Raw genomic sequence first — 18,340 nt, 5'->3', positions numbered from 1 at the left:
ATAATATGGATGTGAATACTACTTTTTGAGTATTAAAATGTGAATTTAGTGTACTAAGTTGTCATTTTTGTGTTTTAAACTGTGAATTGATTGCATTAAGCTTTAAATTTTCTTTTTAATCTATGAATTGACTGTATTAAGCTGTCAATTTCCTATTTGAACTGTAAATTGACTAGATTAAGTTGTGAATTATGTGTATAAAACTATGAAGTTACTTGTATTAAGCTATGAATTTTGTGTATAAACTTTGAATTGGCTATATAAAGAGTGTTAAGTTGAAAATATGGTTGTGGATGCATACGTTTTGTATATTTAACTTTTAATTTTGTGTATTAAACTATGATTTTTATGTTTTAAACTGTGAATTGACTGCATTAAACTGTGTATTTTCTTCTTAGACTATGAACTGACTATATTATGTTGTGAATTGTGTGTATTAAACTATAACTTGATTGTATTAAGCTGTGAATGAATTCACATTAAGTTATCATTATTTTATAATTTTTTTGTTTGCTTTTGAAATAACGTAAATTTTATTCACGGCTTAATATATTAAATTCACAATTTTAAAATATAAATGGTTTATGTATAAATTTTTTTGTTAATTTTTTTCTGAATATATTTATTTTTTTTGATATATAAGTATGTAAGAATACATTAGTTTTAATAATAATTTTGCATTTAATTCAAAATGAGTGAAATAAATGTTTTATTAGACTGTGAATGTAGTAGATATATTATTAATGCATTATTTTGTTTACAGATCTGATTTAGAAGAAAATAATTGTTGCGATGCTGGTACAGGTGGTTGGTTGCAGCGTGTAGTGGTGGTAGTAGGGTTTGAATTTTTTATTTCTTTAAGTTTGTGAATTATTATAAAATGGTTTGTATTAAGTTGTGAATTAAAGTATCAATGTATTGTATAAACTTGTAATTTATATAAGTTTTGTGTTCAAATATGAGAACATATAACAATGAAAATATTATACTACAAAAATTACAATTTTGCCATTTTTGTATCAAAAAGAGAAAAAAAACGATTTTCACATGTTCAATAAGAATATCATGTAAATATTTACTAACTAATGGGGATTCTTAAGGTTCTTAATCTTTTATGGTTCTCATTTGAACCACTCCATATATATATATATATATATATATATATATATATATATATATATATATATAGTAGCTGTGCACCCGCGCCAAGCGGTGGTGCAAATCATTTTTTCAGAAATTAGTTTCTTGAGACGACTAGTTCTTTTGGGAAATAGTTTACTACATCTAATTAACTATGAATAAGAGTTGTGTTAACAAATCCAAAATCATTAAGAACATCCGATGGGTTTTATACAAAAGAACATCCGATGTGCTCATGCAAAACCCTAAAGCTTGGATCTAGGTTTCTCTATTGTACATGCAATTCATCCAAGACTTGTAACCTAAGATCTAGCATGCATAATTCGAAATTAACATAACAAGAACAGATCTAGATGATTACCTCTTCAATTTGGCTTGTAACCTTACTCTCTCTTCTTCTAGTCTCGGCCGAAACCTCTCCCCTCGCCCTCCACAAAAATTCATTCAAACTTCATGTTGAATCCTCTCATACTCCACATAAGAACATAAGAAAATACTTCTTTCGTCCCCGTCAAAAATTGTGCTTTGTGTGGGTGTTTCAAGAGTTTTTCATCAAGGTTTCAACCTCTTGGTAAGTTATCATCTTATACAAGTTGTTACCTTCCATTTTAATGCTAAGAGCTTCTTCTTACAATAGCTTCATTCGTGTTCTAACTTCCTAGAATCATCTAGCTTCGAGAACTTCTTCCAAAGAAGCACTTTAGGCCAAAAACATCTCAAATCTCCTTCCAAAAACCCATCCAAACCCGAAAGTGAGTTCATACCCCCTTGTTTTCGGTTTTACTATGTTTTGGGGGAGAATACAAGTTGCTTTTGTGATAGATCTATGTATTTGTGAATGTTTATGTGTGTTTCTAGGTTATATGTTGTGATTATGTGATGAAACTTCATAAATCTCGAATTCTCTACCAAAACATGGTCATATTTGTAAACTAAAACACTTTAGGGAACTTATCTTGAAGATGAAAGTGTTAAACATGTAAAGGATGTTGAAAAATTAAACAAAATCTTGTTAAGGGACCATTTGTGACAAATAAACAAAAAGAGGAAGCTTTTATGATACTTACGGTTTTAATGTGATGGATTTTATACAAAAGAACATCTTATGTGCTCATGCAAAACCTAAAAGCTTGGATCTAGGTTTCTCTATTGTACATGCAATTCATCCAATACTTGAAACCCTAGATCTAGCATGCATAATTCGAAACTAACATAACAAGAACAGATCTAGATGATTACCTCTTAAAATTGGCTTGAAACCTTTTGATTCTTCTTGGTTCTTGAGCTTAGACTCACAAGTGTAACTCCTATAATGGCTTACAAACACCACACAAGTAAGAAGGCAATTATGATGGAGAAGGAATGATGCTAAATTCATCCCTAGGGTTTTCTTGGAATCAAGTGGCCGATTTCTGCATGTAGGGATCTCTATTTATACTATAGGCTACTAGGGTTTCAGGTAAAACCCTAATGGACAACTTAATCACCTATCAGCCCAAGCAACTGAATGAGGCCTTGGACAAAAATATGATGGATCTCCATCATAATTTTGTTCCCCCTTAGTCCATTAGGTTTCCCAGCCCAAAACTCAATTATCACACTTTTGACAGTTTATACCCCTTTATTCAATTAATCTCTTTTAGTCATCAAATTAATTCCTAATTAATTTATGACCAATATTAATTAAATAATATGATTTCTCCTTTAATATAATATTCTTATAATATATTAATAAATCATTATATCCTCTCTCTCCTTAAATTACCTTGTCAAGTTGTTTTGGTGAAGGTAACCCAAAAGGACCATGCACAACCGGGTCAAGTACATACCAAATATAGTTACGACCTTAGATACTGATCCAATAGTCTCTTACTTGGATAAGTCTAGTAACTATATCTCACATATGACTTCAGGATCTGATTAGCAATCGTAGCTCTCAGAAACCGCTGTCAACTCTGATCTTATCAGAAGCATGTCCTCTAGATAAGGGATCATATATATTCCTCCATTCTAAATATCGTATAGACTGAAACACATATTTAAATCATTTTCTTTGTCTATGAGCTGTTTTCCGACTTTTGATTTATGACGACTGACAATAGACTACAGCTGAACACATCAATTTAGTCCCGGCTTGGTCAAGCGCTTAGGGTGTCATCACTAAATCATCGAGGGGCCCACATATATCGCTTTTATCCCACTTTGGCTAAAAGGAATGGATAAACTTCGACTCAAATGCTCGCTTGCACCTACTGAGCGAATCACACACAACATTAAGTTTTATAACACCAAGTTACTAGTGTGTTTACCTACTATCAATGTGCAACCGATTAGCAAGAAGCAACTTAAACGTCTTGGTTTCAAGAATATAAGATATTATCCTCTCATAATTACTCGTGAGAAAATCCATGAAGTGTTTCAATTGAGCATGGGTTTAATCCAATACTCTAATCTTATTACATGAGCACTCATGAAGTCTGCAACAAACTTGTGCTATGTCTAAACACTTTAGACAATCTACAAATAGATTCATGAAAGTCTTCCTTCATACCTACTCCCAACGTATGAATGACTGCGAATGTTTGAATAGCCTAGTTATTCTGGAAGTCAAAACATGCAAAGTGAAACACAATAATAAAACTCAATCCTATATGGTCCCAAAACTTTTGAGCGTAAATAAAAACACTTTTATTTAAACACAATATTGACTACTCATTATTCATTGTTTAATGTTTTGGATAATCAACTTAGTACTTGAATTATAACCGTTTTTTAAAATTTTCCAAATGCCTAGGGCATTAAGAGGGAAAAAGGGAGCACTTATGAATAGTAAAGGAAGGACCATGTCTCACATAAAGACATGACACTTTATTAGTCTTCTACCATAATATTTTATGTGCCATGTTCTCAAATCCAAAATCATTAAGAACATCCGATGGGTTTTATACAAAAGAACATCCGATGTGCTCATGCAAAACCCTAAAGCTTCGATCTAGGTTTCTCTATTGTACATGCAATTCATCCAAGACTTGTAACCTAAGATCTAGCATGCATAATTCGAAATTAACATAACAAGAACAGATCTAGATGATTACCTGTTCAATTTGGCTTGTAACCTTACTCTCTCTTCTTCTAGTCTCGGCCGAAACCTCTCCCCTCGCCCTCCACAAAAATTCATTCAAACTTCATGTTGAATCCTCTCATACTCCACATAAGAACACAAGAAAATACTTCTTTCGTCCCTGTCAAAAATTGTGCTTTGTGTGGGTGTTTCAAGAGTTTTTCATCAAGGTTTCAACCTCTTGGTAAGTTATCATCTTATACAAGTTGTTACCTTCCATTTTAAGGCTAAGAGTTTCTTCTTACAATAGCTTCATTCGTGTTGTAACTTCCTAGAATCATCTAGCTTCGAGAACTTCTTCCAAAGAAGCACTTTAGGCCGAAAACATCTCAAATCTCCTTCCAGAAACCCCTCCAAACCCGAAAGTGAGTTCATACCCCCTTGTTTTCGGTTTTACTATGTTTTGGGGGAGAATACAAGTTGCTTTTGTGATAGATCTATGTATTTGTGAATGTTTATGTGTGTTTCTAGGTTATATGTTGTGATTATGTGATGAAACTTCATAAATCTCGAATTCTCTACCAAAACATGGTCATATTTGTAAACTAAAACACTTTAGGGAACTTATCTTGAAGATGAAAGTGTTAAACATGTAAAGGATGTTGAAAAATTAAACAAAATCTTGTTAAGGGACCATTTGTGACAAATAAACAAAAAGAGGAAGCTTTTATGATACTTACGGTTTTAATGTGATGGGTTTTATATAAAAGAACATCTTATGTGCTCATGCAAAACCCTAGAAGCTTGGATCTAGGTTTCTCTATTGTACATGCAATTCATCGAATACTTGAAACCCTAGATCTAGCATGCATAATTCGAAACTAACATAACAAGAACAGATCTAGATGATTACCTCTTAAAATTGGCTTGAAACCTTTTGATTCTTCTTGGTTCTTGAGCTTAGACTCACAAGTGTAACTCCTATAATGGCTTACAAACACCACACAAGTAAGAAGGCAATTATGATGGAGAAGGAATGATGCTAAATTCATCCCTAGGGTTTTCTTGGAATCAAGTGGCCGATTTCTGCATGTAGGGATCTCTATTTATACTATAGGCAACTAGGGTTTCAGGTAAAACCCTAATGGACAACTTAATCACCTATCAGCCCAAGCAACTGAATGAGGCCTTTGACATAAATATGATGGATCTCCATCATAATTTTGTTCCCCCTTAGTCCATTAGGTTTCCCAGCCCAAAACTCAATTATCACACTTTTGATAGTTTATACCCCTTTATTCAATTAATCTCTTTTAGTCATCAAATTAATTCCTAATTAATTTATGACCAATATTAATTAAATAATATGATTTCTCCTTTAATATAATATTCTTATAATATATTAATAAATCATTATATCCTCTCTCTCCTTAAATTACCTTGTCAAGTTGTTTTGGTGAAGGTAACCCAAAAGGACCATGCACAACCGGGTCAAGTACATACCAAATGTAGTTACGACCTTAGATACTGATCCAATAGTCTCTTACTTGGATAAGTATAGTAACTATATCTCACATATGACTTCAGGATCTGATTAGCAATCGTAGCTCTCAGAAACCGCTGTCAACTCTGATCTTATCAGAAGCATGTCCTCTAGATAAGGGATCATATATATTCCTCCATTCTAAATATCGTATAGACTGAAACACATATTTAAATCATTTTCTTTGTCTATAAGCTGTTTTCCGACTTTTGATTTATGACGACTGACAATAGACTACAGCTGAACACATCAATTTAGTCCCGGCTTGGTCAAGCGCTTAGGGTGTCATCACTAAATCATCGAGGGGCCCACATATATCGCTTTTATCCCACTTTGGCTAAAAGGAATGGATAAACTTCGACTCAAATGCTCGCTTGCACCTACTGAGCGAATCACACACAACATTAAGTTTTATAACACCAAGTTACTAGTGTGTTTACCTACTATCAATGTGCAACCGATTAGCAAGAAGCAACTTAAACGTCTTGGTTTCAAGAATATAAGATATTATCCTCTCATAATTACTCGTGAGAAAATCCATGAAGTGTTTCAATTGAGCATGGGTTTAATCCAATACTCTAATCTTATTACATGAGCGCTCATGAAGTCTGCAACAAACTTGTGCTATGTCTAAACACTTTAGACAATCTACAAACAGATTCATGAAAGTCTTCCTTCATACCTACTACCGACGTATGAATGACTGTGAATGTTTGAATAACCTAGTTATTCTGGAAGTCAAAACATGCAAAGTGAAACACAATAATAAAACTCAATCCTATATGGTCCCAAAACTTTTGAGCGTAAATAAAAACACTTTTATTTAAACACAATATTGACTACTCATTATTCATTGTTTAATGTTTTGGATAATCAACTTAGTACTTGAATTATAACCGTTTTTTAAAATTTTCCAAATGCCTAGGGCATTAAGAGGGAAAAAGGGAGCACTTATGAATAGTAAAGGAAGGACCATGTCTCACATAAAGACATGACACTTTATTAGTCTTCTACCATAATATTTTATGTGCCATGTTCTCAAATCCAAAATCATTAAGAACATCCGATGGGTTTTATACAAAAGAACATCCGATGTGCTCATGCAAAACCCTAAAGCTTCGATCTAGGTTTCTCTATTGTACATGCAATTCATCCAAGACTTGTAACCTAAGATCTAGCATGCATAATTCGAAATTAACATAACAAGAATAGATCTAGATGATTACCTGTTCGATTTGGCTTGTAACCTTACTCTCTCTTCTTCTAGTCTCGGCCGAAACCTCTCCCCTCGCCCTCCACAAAAATTCATTCAAACTTCATGTTGAATCCTCTCATACTCCACATAAGAACACAAGAAAATACTTCTTTCGTCCCCGTCAAAAATTGTGCTTTGTGTGGGTGTTTCAAGAGTTTTTCATCAAGGTTTCAACCTCTTGGTAAGTTATCATCTTATACAAGTTGTTACCTTCCATTTTAAGGCTAAGAGTTTCTTCTTACAATAGCTTCATTCGTGTTGTAACTTCCTAGAATCATCTAGCTTCGAGAACTTCTTCCAAAGAAGCACTTTAGGCCGAAAACATCTCAAATCTCCTTCCAGAAACCCCTCCAAACCCGAAAGTGAGTTCATACCCCCTTGTTTTTGGTTTTACTATGTTTTGGGGGAGAATACAAGTTGCTTTTGTGATAGACCTATGTATTTGTGATTGTTTATGTGTGTTTCTAGGTTATATGTTGTGATTATGTGATGAAACTTCATAAATCTCGAATTCTCTACCAAAACATGGTCATATTTGTAAACTAAAACACTTTAGGGAACTTATCTTGAAGATGAAAGTGTTAAACATGTAAAGGATGTTGAAAAATTAAACAAAATCTTGTTAAGGGACCATTAGTGAAAAATAAACAAAAAGAGGAAGCTTTTATGATACTTACGGTTTTAATGTGATGGGTTTTATATAAAAGAACATCTTATGTGCTCATGCAAAACCCTAGAAGCTTGGATCTAGGTTTCTCTATTGTACATGCAATTCATCCAATACTTGAAACCCTAGACCTAGCATGCATAATTCGAAACTAACATAACAAGAACAGATCTAGATGATTACCTCTTAAAATTGGCTTGAAACCTTTTGATTCTTCTTGGTTCTTGAGCTTAGACTCACAAGTGTAACTCCTATAATGACTTACAAACACCACACAAGTAAGAAGGCAATTATGATGGAGAAGTAATGATGCTAAATTCATCCCTAGGGTTTTCTTGGAATCAAGTGGCCGATTTCTGCATGTAGGGATCTCTATTTATACTATAGGCTACTAGGGTTTCAGGTAAAACCCTAATGGACAACTTAATCACCTATCAGCCCAAGCAACTGAATGAGGCCTTGGACAAAAATATGATGGATCTCCATCATAATTTTGTTCCCCCTTAGTCCATTAGGTTTCCCAGCCCAAAACTCAATTATCACACTTTTGACAGTTTATACCCCTTTATTCAATTAATCTCTTTTAGTCATCAAATTAATTCCTAATTAATTTATGACCAATATTAATTAAATAATATGATTTCTCCTTTAATATAATATTCTTATAATATATTAATAAATCATTATATCCTCTCTCTCCTTAAATTACCTTGTCAAGTTGTTTTGGTGAAGGTAACCCAAAAGGACCATGCACAACCGGGTCAAGTACATACCAAATATAGTTACGACCTTAGATACTGATCCAATAGTCTCTTACTTGGATAAGTCTAGTAACTATATCTCACATATGACTTTAGGATCTGATTAGCAATCGTAGCTCTCAGAAACCACTGTCAACTCTGATCTTATCAGAAGCATGTCCTCTAGATAAGGGATCATATATATTCCTCCATTCTAAATATCGTATAGACTGAAACACATATTTAAATCATTTTCTTTGTCTATAAGCTGTTTTCCGACTTTTGATTTATGACGACTGACAATAGACTACAGCTGAACACATCAATTTAGTCCCGGCTTGGTCAAGCGCTTAGGGTGTCATCACTAAATCATCGAGGGGCCCACATATATCGCTTTTATCCCACTTTGGCTAAAAGGAATGGATAAACTTCGACTCAAATGCTCGCTTGCACCTACTGAGCGAATCACACACAACATTAAGTTTTATAACACCAAGTTACTAGTGTGTTTACCTACTATCAATGTGCAACCGATTAGCAAGAAGCAACTTAAACGTCTTGGTTTCAAGAATATAAGATATTATCCTCTCATAATTACTCGTGAGAAAATCCATGAAGTGTTTCAATTGAGTATGGGTTTAATCCAATACTCTAATCTTATTACATGAGCACTCATGAAGTCTGCAACAAACTTGTGCTATGTCTAAACACATTAGACAATCTACAAACAGATTCATGAAAGTCTTCCTTCATACCTACTCCCGACGTATGAATGACTGTGAATGTTTGAATAACCTAGTTATTCTGGAAGTCAAAACATGCAAAGTGAAACACAATAATAAAACTCAATCCTATATGGTCCCAAAACTATTGAGCGTAAATAAAAACACTTTTATTTAAACACAATATTGACTACTCATTATTCATTGTTTAATGTTTTGGATAATCAACTTAGTACTTGAATTATAAGCGTTTTTTAAAATTTTCCAAATGCCTAGGGCATTAAGAGGGAAAAAGGGAGAACTTATGAATAGTAAAGGAAGGACCATGTCTCACATAAAGACATGACACTTTATTAGTCTTCTACCATAATATTTTATGTGCCATGTTCTCAAATCCAAAATCATTAAGAACATCCGATGGGTTTTATACAAAAGAACATCCGATGTGCTCATGCAAAACCCTAAAGCTTGGATCTAGGTTTCTCTATTGTACATGCAATTCATCCAAGACTTGTAACCTAAGATCTAGCATGCATAATTCGAAATTAACATAACAAGAACAGATCTAGATGATTACCTGTTCAATTTGGCTTGTAACCTTACTCTCTCTTCTTCTAGTCTCGGCCGAAACCTCTCCCCTCGCCCTCCACAAAAATTCATTCAAACTTCATGTTGAATCCTTTCATACTCCACATAAGAACACAAGAAAATACTTCTTTCGTCCCCGTCAAAAATTGTGCTTTGTGTGGGTGTTTCAAGAGTTTTTCATCAAGGTTTCAACCTCTTGGTAAGTTATCATCTTATACAAGTTGTTACCTTCCATTTTAATGCTAAGAGTTTCTTCTTACAATAGCTTCATTCGTGTTCTAACTTCCTAGAATCATCTAGCTTCGAGAACTTCTTCCAAAGAAGCACTTTAGGCCGAAAACATCTCAAATCTCCTTCCAGAAACCCCTCCAAACCCGAAAGTGAGTTCATACCCCCTTGTTTTCGGTTTTACTATGTTTTGGGGGAGAATACAAGTTGCTTTTGTGATAGATCTATGTATTTATGAATGTTTATGTGTGTTTCTAGGTTATATGTTGTGATTATGTGATGAAACTTCATAAATCTCGAATTCTCTACCAAAACATGGTCATATTTGTAAACTAAAACACTTTAGGGAACTTATCTTGAAGATGAAAGTGTTAAACATGTAAAGGATGTTGAAAAATTAAACAAAATCTTGTTAAGGGACCATTTGTGACAAATAAACAAAAAGAGGAAGCTTTTATGATACTTACGGTTTTAATGTGATGGGTTTTATACAAAAGAACATCTTATGTGCTCATGCAAAACCCTAGAAGCTTGGATCTAGGTTTCTCTATTGTACATGCAATTCATCCAATACTTGAAACCCTAGATCTAGCATGCATAATTCGAAACTAACATAAAAAGAACAGATCTAGATGATTACCTCTTAAAATTGGCTTGAAACCTTTTGATTCTTCTTGGTTCTTGAGCTTAGACTCACAAGTGTAACTCCTATAATGGCTTACAAACACCACACGAGTAAGAAGGCAATTATGATGGAGAAGGAATGATTCTAAATTCATCCCTAGGGTTTTCTTGGAATCAAGTGGCCGATTTCTAGATGTAGGGATCTCTATTTATACTATAGGCTACTAGGGTTTCAGGTAAAACCCTAATGGACAACTTAATCACCTATCAGCCCAAGCAACTGAATGAGGCCTTGGACAAAAATATGATGGATCTCCATCATAATTTTGTTCCCCCTTAGTCCATTAGGTTTCCCAGCCCAAAACTCAATTATCACACTTTTGACAGTTTATACCCCTTTATTCAATTAATCTCTTTTAGTCATCAAATTAATTCCAAATTAATTTATGACCAATATTAATTAAATAATATGATTTCTCCTTTAATATAATATTCTTATAATATATTAATAAATCATTATATCCTCTCTCTCCTTAAATTACCTTGTCAAGTTGTTTTGGTGAAGGTAACCCAAAAGGACCATGCACAACCGGGTCAAGTACATACCAAATATAGTTACGACCTTAGATACTGATCCAATAGTCTCTTACTTGGATAAGTCTAGTAACTATATCTCACATATGACTTCAGGATCTGATTAGCAATCGTAGCTCTCAGAAACCGCTGTCAACTCTGATCTTATCAGAAGCATGTCCTCTAGATAAGGGATCATATATATTCCTCCATTCTAAATATCGTATAGACTGAAACACATATTTAAATCATTTTCTTTGTCTATAAGTTGTTTTCCGACTTTTGATTTATGACGACTGACAATAGACTACAGCTGAACACATCAATTTAGTCCCGGCTTGGTCAAGCGCTTAGGGTGTCATCACTAAATCATCGAGGGGCCCACATATATCGCTTTTATCCCACTTTGGCTAAAAGGAATGGATAAACTTCGACTCAAATGCTCGCTTGCACCTACTGAGCGAATCACACACAACATTAAGTTTTATAACACCAAGTTACTAGTGTGTTTACCTACTATCAATGTGCAACCGATTAGCAAGAAGCAACTTAAACGTCTTGGTTTCAAGAATATAAGATATTATCCTCTCATAATTACTCGTGAGAAAATCCATGAAGTGTTTCAAGTGAGCATGGGTTTAATCCAATACTCTAATCTTATTACATGAGCACTCATGAAGTCTGCAACAAACTTATGCTATGTCTAAACACTTTAGACAATCTACAAACAGATTCATGAAAGTCTTCCTTCATACCTACTCCCGACATATGAATGACTGTGAATGTTTGAATAACCTAGTTATTCTGGAAGTCAAAACATGCAAAGTGAAACACAATAACAAAACTCAATCCTATATGGTCCCAAAACTTTTGAGCGTAAATAAAAACACTTTTATTTAAACACAATATTGACTACTCATTATTCATTGTTTAATGTTTTGGATAATCAACTTAGTACTTGAATTCTAACCGTTTTTTAAAATTTTCCAAATGCCTAAGGCATTAAGAGGGAAAAAGGGAGCACTTATAAATAGTAAAGGAAGGACCATGTCTCACATAAAGACATGACACTTTATTAGTCTTCTACCATAATATTTTATGTGCCATGTTCTCACAATTCGAACTACGAAGAGTGATGCTGTAATCATAATCGAATTTTGAGAATGCAATTATCCTTTCCATATATAGAATTTCCTCATGTTGAGCCATTCCAACAGAACATTCATATATATATTTGACTAAATTTGATTAAAATTCCACAATATAAGCCTTTAGATTTGAAATGAAGTATAATATTCTCTCCCTTAATTATTGAAAATTCTCGCCATGACTCTCGCCATGGTTGGATAGGTGTGTGCCAGATCCCGAGCCATTAGTACTCGAGTTATTGATCTGTGACATGGCAGCTGCCACCGCTGCGGTGACTACTGCTTGAAACATAACAACATCAAATTGAGGTGGTGGAGGTAGTGGTGGTACAGATGCTTCCTCACCGTTGTTTCTCCTTGGATTCCTACGTGGAGGCATCCTTCAACTATAGGTTGAAAAGACAAGGATAAGAATTTCATAGAATAGAAAATGTATGTGTCTCATGAACTAAATCGCTATAGTTCAACAACAGATGATAGTATGAGTCTTAAAGTAGAAGAATGAAAGTCATTTGCAAGACTGAAGGTATGAAACAAGTATTTGGCTTCCCAAAGACCATTCAAGGTTTGAACGAAATACTTAACATAGTAGTAATAGTGTCACTTATATTAATATAAAAGTTGTTACAACGATCATGAAAATTTGACCCCTATAAGGGTCTCCGGTTACAAAGTTCGAGAAATTTAAAGACTTTTAGCCGAGGTCCTAAACTATAACAAAATTTGAGTCCTTGACAAGCACTACTTGCGTCGTAGGTTGCGCTTGGAGCTTGACTCCGCATCTGATTGCTTCGACTCCATTAAACGCCTATCAAAAGCGGCTTGTTGTTCCCTCAGTTCAGCGAGGGCTGCAATCATTTGCGCTTGAAATGCTTCGGTTTGGATTTGAGCATTGTCTTGTATCTTGTCCAGCCTACGGATGTCAGAAGTGTGAACCTGCACTTCCACGTTGACATCCCGGAGTCGACTAGCTTGAACTCCAGACTGATAGGACTGATTGGCTAACTTACCCACCATTACCGGGAGTGCTCGATCAGCTGAACCTCCGCCTCAGACATCGTAGAAGTCCCATTGGTGCAAGTGACTTCCCCAGACGAGAGTCGGTCCTTGAAAGTTCCTTACGAAGACGGGAGGTTGAATGGGTGGTGGATCGATAACTTCTGGCTCTGAGTCGGTACCGGAGTCATCACCCACTTCTATGGGTTCCTCGTCCTCTTCGGGATCATCTTCGATCCATCCTCCGTTGCCTTGGTTGGGAAAGTAGGGGTCGCCAGGGTGGTGAAATCCAGCCATTTGACTGTACGGGCAATAGGGTTATAAGAATGGAATAAAGTTGAAACGTGCAAAACATGTAAGTTAAACTAGTTTAGATAGCAAATACTCCTATAGTATTTAAATTCTTGTGTTTGATTCTAGTAATGGTTTGGTAAGGTTTGACTTGTTGCTTACTAGGATCATTCCTCGATATACGTTGGTCCAATCTCGGGCAAATATAGTTGATCACGCTATATTTGTCCAAAATCTGATTACATATATCGAGTCTCAATCGTAGTGTCAACTTGTCTATATACTTGTATAGTTGTATAACATGAAAATAATTTGTGGTATGCATGTAATTGTACTTAAATGAACTATCAATTTAAGTTGAACGCAAAGCTGCTTGAGCGTAAAAAGAAAATTTGTTTTGTCAGAGAGTATTAGTCCCTTAAGCATTTATAGTTTGTATATCTTATGTGGTTCAATATACTTAGTTCACTATAAACATTGCTCTGATACCAATCTGTCACACCCCCAAACCTGAACGGCGGAAACGTTCGGGGGCGGATGACTTCATGTGGTAACGTAACAAATGAATACATAGTAAAGAAAGCAATACAACCATCATATATATAATTGAAAGTTTACATTTGTCAAAAGTTACATGTTCAAAACCAATTACAATATGATGTCAAAATACGAGATTAAACTGGCGCCGCAGCATCCCTTCATCAAAAGCAAAATGAATACCTGAAATTTACTGATTTCCTGGGACATACAAGAAATTTTGAAAGAGTAGATCAGCATTTAAGCTGGTGAGTTTCATAAGTATTTAAATGACAATGTTTGAATGAAATGAAATGTTTTGTCCTTGTTTGTTTGTGTTTAGAAAATCCTATATTTTCTACTAGTATAAAAGTAGCCTTCACTCAAGACCAATGTTTGTTTCTAAAATGTATGTAAGTGTAAAATAACCAATGAGTTTGAAAACCTTGTAAATCAATGCATTTTTAATACCCCTTGTGAGTTTTATAACCATACTATCGACTCGAAATGCCTATACACAACGTTCTTCAGGCGTTGGAATGTTATGACGTTTGTCACCCCAAACGGTGGACTGCAGCTAACAGTCAGGGCGCGGGTTGTCAAGCCCGTATAGATCTATACACAAACACCACGCTCCCCCTCCAAGGGATTCGGGTATATAATACAGGACTTGAAATGTGTACTCGAACGTACATGAAGTTAGTGTCTCACAAAACCGTGGTATAAAAACAGATCTACTTGTTAAAATGTTACGTTTGTTCTTGTATACGAAAGTAAACTTCTTGAAATTCAGGTTTCTAGTACATAAGAGTTAGAAATTTGTTCGTAAAACTATACCTATTATAGTTTTCTAAAAGTGTGTCTTGTTTGTTTAGAAATACCTAGAAAAGGAATCACTTGTTTATGAAAGCATAGATTTTTGGTGTAGAGTCTAAGATAGACAAGAATAATCTAAGAAAAGTTTAGTTTATACATGCATTACAACAAATTTATATTTCAAAAGATAGAATGCTATTTTAACATATGTTATATATATGAAAGTTCCTTAAAGGTTTATAAATTGCATGTGATTTGGATATATAACAGCATATAAAAGAGTTTCTTTATGTAACACACGATAATACTCGTGTGTTTTACTTGTAATCCCCCCCTTGAAAGCATATAAAAGAATTTATAAAATATTTAAAAGGTAAATTAAGGGGTATGAACTCACTTGAAAGTTTGAAGATAGCGAGATGGAAAACCGAGCAGAGTTTCGTCTCGGGAAACGGATTTTCCTCGGGATTCTCGGGAATCTCGGGAGTAAAATCGACCCTCGGGACTTGAGCAAAAAGACCAGAGCTTCGGGTTTGAACGGGCACGGAAAACGAGGCAAGATTGGGAGAGAGAGGAGAGAAATGAGCCCTTTTCTCGGAAGCCCTCGCATCCTATTTATAGGAAGGCTGAACTGCCTCGGTACACGGGGCGTACGCTCGTACGCAGCGCGTACGCGTACGTCATGCATGACCGAAGCCTCGACTGCCTCGGCTTCGGATGGGACGGGTTGCTGGGGAGGCGGGTCGGACGCTTCGGACGGGTCGGACGCCTCGGATAGGGCGACATGGACGATCAGAGGCCAAGTCTCTCGGGTACGCAGGGCGTACAGGGGTACGCAGCGCGTACCTCGGATGAGGACACTGACCCCTCTTTGGATAAGGTCCGATTTTTGAATTAAATAAATATATAATTTATTTAATAAACTTCAAAAATTCATATCTTTTTCATACGAACTCCGTTTTCGATGGTCTTTATATCCACGCGTAGGTGAGACTACGCTCTACAACTTTTGTTTAGACTCCGTCGGCAAATTCCGAAATTATTTTTTTTATTATATATTTTAAACTCATCGTGTTTAAGGAATTTCTTTGAAAATTCATAACTTCTTTATCTGATGTCGGTTTTTGCCAGACTTTTTACCGCTGGAATACCATTGTCGAGACCTTCGATTCTCGTTTAGGTCATTCCGGCCAAAAGTCGCTCGATCTCCGATTCGAGTTTTTAGATGTCTGTTGCTAAGCCGAACTTGGAAAAATCATAACTTCGCTATATGAAGTCGGATTTGAGCGTTCTTTTCACGTACGATCATGGTTCAAAGACATTTAAACATAGAAGGGAATTAAATAGAACTATTTGTACATTTTATTATGAAAGTAAATTTTATTACTCAAAAGTGGTTACAATACTTGACCCTTTTTGGTCATTACAAAGAGTTGAAATATCGGGTTGTCACACCCATCTACCAGGTTCCAGCTAAAATAGCACAATCACACAGGCCTCACCCACTGGTCCTACTTACCTAGAGCAACACTGGCCCAACTCCGCCTCGGATCCATCGGTCTCAATCCAAGACATAGAGATACTCCTCGATGATCCTGACCGGCATGCCCAAGGCACGAACTGGTTCCCCTTCCACGCTTGTGACCATCTCCAAAAATATTCTTCCTCGAACTGGTGAATGCTATGATCCTATTGGAGTTTTACAACACACCGACTAAGCGTGCTTACCGCCCATGGCCTTACCGCACCTTAATCATCACAACTCCATGCATCCTGAGCCGTAACCTGCATCCAACTACATCCTGACAGATGTTCGGGACATTATTAGAATTCCGAAACCCACAACCTGGACTCAACCATAATACTACTATGCATAACAAAGGAGACACCATCCAACAGTTGGAAGTTTCCTGAACTCCCACCTACACAACCTCAATCTGGAAAGCCACATGGGTCATCTCTCCCCGTAGCCAGGATGTGAAACTTGCACTAGTTCCCTACCATTCCTAACTCCCAGAGGTCTGGATCGATCCTCCCCCACTTGGATTCGACGAAGCTCTCTCTCACCTTTTAATTCTGAAGGATCTCCGAACCATCTACCTCAAATAGAATGAACTGCCTATAACCTGTGCGAATATAGAACTCCCCTACGATTACCAATGACCAAACAACTCATGAAACTAACACTCTTATCTTCCTACTACCACTCCTTTGTTAGCAATGGTAGTGTTTGAAACCAACAGTTCTCCCATAGGCAACTACGAATCCTACCAGAACAATTACTAAAACCACTGAACCTTGACAATTACCGGACAACTAACCTATTAAATCTTGACCAACGCCTTCCACACAATACCCTTGAACCGATTCTGACTAAAACCAGAATAGCAACCGAACACATTGGAACCCGCTACACGAGATACAACCCCTCAATAACCCACTAATGACAACAGCATGTAAAAGGCATAAAACAATTCTCGAAGATATAACCCAACATTATCATAGAATTAAACCAACGGTAACGCTTACCCAAACCAATATAACGTTCCATGCAACATAAATACTGATAACAACCGAAAAAAAGCAAAAGACAGCATACCCGCAATATTACCTACTGGAGCATTGGCCTCCCCTGCCTGACACTGAAATGATTGGCTCTTCTCTGCTAGGAGCTCTATTTCATGGCAAATTTTTGGACATTACAAACTCAGACCACTAAAACATGATCAATTTTTTTTCGTAATACATATAACTCCAATTTAATAATAAGTACCCATGTACTAGTGTGCACATAAATCCTCGTATTATCGTATGCGGTAACAAAATTTTGAAATTCGAAGTGCCCATTTTTGTATTTGCCAATGGCCTCAAATTGGCTTGGGCACGTGTACCCCATACCCTACAAGTATCACAGTTGAGCCTTCACGTAGAATTTTGGTTTTTGATATCAAATTAATAATGGATCCCATCGAGCAAAAAATATGGCTACCGGTGGTGCAATCAGAACATACATTTTCCAATGAATAAACGGGTTGATATGGTCACATGCGTCAAGGTGAGAAAAAAAAATGGGTTTTATTTGTTTTTTATTAGCCACACTAGAAGAATATGGTGTCTACACAACATCATTTAAACGGGGTTACCATGTATTTGTAAGAACCTTCAAAACAACGGCATTGAACTTCTTAAAATATGATATATTTTTACGCAAAAAAAAAAAAAAAAAAAAAAAAAGTGGATGGGATGATTCCAAAATTAAATGGATTTTTGCAGATATGGATTATTAGTTTGTGATAACGACAAGTTTGCTTAAGGAGAGTGAGTTTGTATGTCATACAATTTGTACATCATAACAAATGCGTGATATCTTTGAAGAGTGATATGTTATAAGATTTGTTTTTTACCCTATATAATAAAAAGCGGACGCACTAA

The sequence above is a fragment of the Lactuca saligna genome, chromosome 2 (assembly GCF_052625555.1).
Source record: "Lactuca saligna cultivar CGN05327 chromosome 2, ASM5262555v1, whole genome shotgun sequence".
Lineage (NCBI taxonomy): Eukaryota > Viridiplantae > Streptophyta > Magnoliopsida > Asterales > Asteraceae > Lactuca > Lactuca saligna.
Note: the sequence above shows the minus strand (reverse complement) of the source record.